Source organism: Lolium rigidum, chromosome 4, assembly GCF_022539505.1.
Source record: "Lolium rigidum isolate FL_2022 chromosome 4, APGP_CSIRO_Lrig_0.1, whole genome shotgun sequence".
NCBI classification, from domain to species: Eukaryota; Viridiplantae; Streptophyta; class Magnoliopsida; order Poales; family Poaceae; genus Lolium; species Lolium rigidum.
In genome coordinates, this window is record NC_061511.1 from 171338396 (window position 1) to 171342871 (window position 4476).

Consider the following 4476-nt stretch of genomic DNA (forward strand, 5'->3'; position numbering starts at 1 on the left):
TGAACACGTTTATTGCCATTGCACCTAAAAGATCCGTTTCTTCAACAAATTGGGCACCTTTACATCGCTCACCGACAAAAACCTTGCGTACTAAAAACGCCATCTATTACGCCTAAAGGGTACCACTTCAATAATATAGGGACCAAATTTACAAGTCATCCTTATCCTTCACAACCATATGTATCATTTCATAAGAATGAAACAAAAATTGTTTAGCATAAACATACTACTACCTTGATCTAGGTGTCTGTTTCCTATATTTGTTCACAGTAACTCTCGATGGAAAACATGAGGGTCATCTTTGCATCTAACATGGTGTTGCCTTATTGTCTTTCTAGTTTTTCTCTTTTAGCTAGAATAATCACTGTAATTGTTTTTTGACTACCACATTAGCAAATTGTTTTTTTTATTTTTCTTGCTAGCTTTACGATAACCTTCAACCAAAATAACCTGACAATAAAAATGATTACAATTTACCATTTTTCACAGTGCAAAAAATACAATCCTTAAACTAATAATAGACGCATTTACTTAGAAAAAGAATAACAACCTTTACACTAAAGACTACTTTCGACTCGGAAGAAACCACTCTATTATGTTGTGAAACCATTCTCTTAAGGTTTGAAAAAACCTGCAAAAGTAGTGTTTTCCCTATTTGAATATTTGATGAACCAAATCCCATCCAAATAAATAGAGGAAAATAATAAACGTACTTTAATAAATTCTATTCCAATGAGCCAAATTAAAGGGGTCGTAGACAAGAGAGAGCGCGAGTAGAGAGAGAAAGCCCAAACCCCAATTCCCCATCTCGCCTCACTGTCTACTGCAAGATAGAGTAGTATTAAATGTACTAGCAGGAAGCTCGCTCGCGCAAGGCTCCTCCTTCCTTGAGCTCAAGGTCGCTCCAAGGCCCCTCGCACTCGCCGCACGCATCCCTCCCCAACCCACCGCGTCGAGCCGGATCCAGTCGATGGAGCAGCAGCCTGCGGCGGCGGAGCCGGAGGTGCCGGCGGGGCTTGGCCTGACGGCGGCGGAGTACGCGGAGCTGCAGCCCACGGTGGAGGCGTACCACCGCTACGCCGTGGGGCCTGGCCAATGTTCCTCCCTCGTCGCGCAGCGCATCGAGGCGCCGGCGGCCGCCGTCTGGGCCATCGTCCGCCGCTTCGACTGCCCGCAGGTGTACAAGCACTTCATCCGCAGCTGCGCGCTCCGCCCGGACCCGGACGCGGGGGACGAGCTCCGCCCGGGCCGCCTCCGCGAGGTCAGCGTCATCTCGGGCCTCCCCGCCAGCACCAGCACCGAGCGCCTCGACCTCCTGGACGACGCGCGCAGGGCCTTCGGCTTCACCATCACCGGCGGCGAGCACCGCCTCGCCAACTACCGCTCCGTCACCACCGTCTCCGAGCTCGCCCCGGCGCCCCCGCCAAGATCTGCACCGTCGTCCTCGAGTCCTACGTCGTCGACGTCCCCGAAGGCAACAGCGAGGAGGACACGCGCCTCTTCGCTGACACCGTCGTCAGGCTCAACCTCCAGAAGCTCAAGTCCCTCGCCGAGGCCAACGCCACCAACGCCGCCAACGCCTCCGCCTCCGCCGCCGCTCCGGCGACGCCCCCACCGCCGGCGGAATAGCACCGGATGCTTTAATTTTTCTTCTTCGGGAGGGGGTCGCTTCGAATTTGACGCATGCAGGAGCTCCAAATAGGTGTGATTCCTGAGGTGCTGCCTGTAATAAAACTCTCTTTCCATGGATTCCTCCATCCTGTTTCTTTTCCTTGGAATTTCTTCCACCTTTCTGTTGTGATTGCAATTGGAATTCAACTTTGCATGTGGTTCATACCTAGCTCGGTACTACTACTGTAGATGATTTAGCCAGCTTAGTGGTACTGCTTCTCAATGTTCATTAGCTAGCTCGATTCATAAAAAAAGCTACTAGCTTCATTCATACCCTAGCACCTGTTGATCAATCATGATGTTGGATTAATGATGATAAATGGTTGCATGATTTAGAGGAAATCAGAAGATATGCTACTCCGTATCTATCAACTCTACTATATATGCTGAGATGATATCACTGTATTAGTAGTGTTAGTAGTGACCCTATGCTAGATGCTTGTTTAGTGGGTATAGTTTTTTGTCTGTTTGTTGTCATGTTTTTCTGTTGCGCGTGCTCCGGGATGGATGATTATTTTTGTTTGGAACCAGCTCACGACACAGTGGCGATCGACCCTCGTTGCTTCACTAGTTCCTGGAATAGAAAACCCCACTTGTATATCTTTCCCCAAATCCAATTTGTGTCCGTCACGGCAATTTTTGTTGAATGTACGCCCAGCTTGTGCATATATCTGAACACTACTTGAGAACCAAGGATCTGCACGTGTGCTGCCCGAAATTTCTAGAAGCCATATCATGTGTCATTGCGATTGCTGTGTTTTTCATCGTTGGAGTGATGAATCAGTGGATGCTAATGCTAATCAAGTTCGCGCTTTTGAAGATTCAGACATGGAGGAAGAAAGCTTGTAGTACTCGTAGTACAGATTCAGACATGGAAGAAGAAGAAAGCTTGTAGTAGTGCAGTAGCAAGATGCTGAGGAGACCGAATGAGCATCTACATTTCTTGTCCATCTTCTTTCCGGAGACAAATCAGTTTGGAACTTGCTACAAGTGAAAACGCAAGATTCTTTGCTTCAGGCCACTAATTAAAATGCTGTTTAGGTGCTCCACTTGCTATCAGTGGGGATCCCCTTGCCCCATCGTCAATTTGGCATCATCACCGAAAAGGAATGACCACTAGATCTTCTACCAGGCCCTCTCCTTTCCGCTTCCATACATCACCTTATTCAGATTCTCTCTCTCGCTCCCTCCGATCGACATCGCCGCAAGCTTTTGAACAGGCGCGGCATCGTCGTCAGAGGTTTGATCAAAGGTGGTGGGCGCCGCCGGCGTCGGGGACGACGACGACAGAAGCATTGAAAGCCTACCGGCGTGAGGGAGGAGGCGGTTGCGCAGGGATATGGCGCTTCACATGGCGCTGTCTTCCAGACACCGATCTGACGCTCCCCTCATCCACTTGCGCAACTTGCCCCATTTATCAAAGCAAAAGCCGCCATCCTTTTCTACAGTACATTTCTTTTTTTTACGCGCAGGACAAGAGAATTTAATTTTTTACTGCGACGTTGCGGGCCTGCCACCAGATTTTTTTTACGTAGAAATGGTAAAGCTTTTGTTTCACGCCGCCGCTACGTCGATCGGTGCACACCGTCAGAAATTTTTGATGTGAGACGTACGATAGGTGCTTTTGTTCTGCAGCTGAATGACTGCTCAGGTGAGCCGTAACCAGATTATGTCTGTATCCGATGGACTGGTAACAACAACTGGGACTGGTAACAACTAATGTTGACTGATTGATGTTCATCTTTTGTTCTTTTGATGGGTTTTGACAGTGATCATTGATCAGCAGTCGTACGCCATCCAACTTGTGCTCCTCCTCCAGCAGACGAAGAGGATACTGCCTGGCCTAGATATACCTGTTTTTTTTAGAAACAAATATTGTATGCATATTTTCGATGCAGAGGTTAGGCTGGTGCCAATGCATCACCCTACTCTCACCCGCCACGTCAGCTTTTAGAGCATCTCCAGCCGCGTCCCTTAAAGCGTCCCCCAAAGGGATTTAGGGCGCGCCGGACAAAAAATGCGTTCCAGCCGCGTCCCCAAAGCCCATTTTTGCCCGGCGCGGCCCAATACGATGTCCGGCGCCCCGAGCCCGTCCCCGTCCCACAGGGGACGCACCGGGGACGCCGGACACAACGAAAAGCGAGGCGGCTCCCACATGTCGACGACTATTTGCATAAACCGTTGGTTCGCGCCTCTTTTCTCGTCGCTCTTTCGTTCTCGCGCCTCCCAGCCCTACGCCGCCCGGCCGGATTTCCCGGCCGGTTGGGCGTCGATCTCTGCCGAGAGTCGGAACCGTTGTCGCGGGCTGGGGCTCCCGCCGGTCGTGCCGCCGCCGCCGTGTCGCCGGCGCGTCCCGAAGCGCGCCGTCAAATCCACCCCACCTCCGCGCACGAAGGTGCTCGACGACTTGCCGAGTAGGCGCGATTGGCCGCTTGTTTGTTGCGTCGTACTGCCTCGGCGCAAATTTAACCATTGATTTTGCTTCAGCCATGGACGACGACGATGAGATGGTTGCCCTGCTGCTAGAGGACGAGCAAGCCTTCGACGACGACCTGCGGGAGCATTTGCTGATCATCGCGTCCCTCCAGGAATTGCTCGACGCTGAGGCGGAGAAGAGGAAGAGGCCGCGCCGCAGAGGATCAAGGTCGGGAAGACGGAAGTCGAAGCCCCGACAGAGGATGGAGGGGCATGCCATGCTGCACAACGACTACTTCGCCGACGACGCAACACATGCCGACAATTTTCGGCGCCGGTACAGGATGAGCAAGGGGCTGTTCATGAATATCCTCCACGGCGTTCGAGAGT

General features: G+C 51.1%; 1 pseudogene; it reads left to right on the plus strand.

Moving 5' to 3' along the window:
* The first annotated feature begins 767 nt into the window (after window positions 1–767).
* On the plus strand, window positions 768–1834 carry LOC124708949 (annotated as a pseudogene).
* Window positions 1835–4476: the final 2642 nt, after the last annotated feature.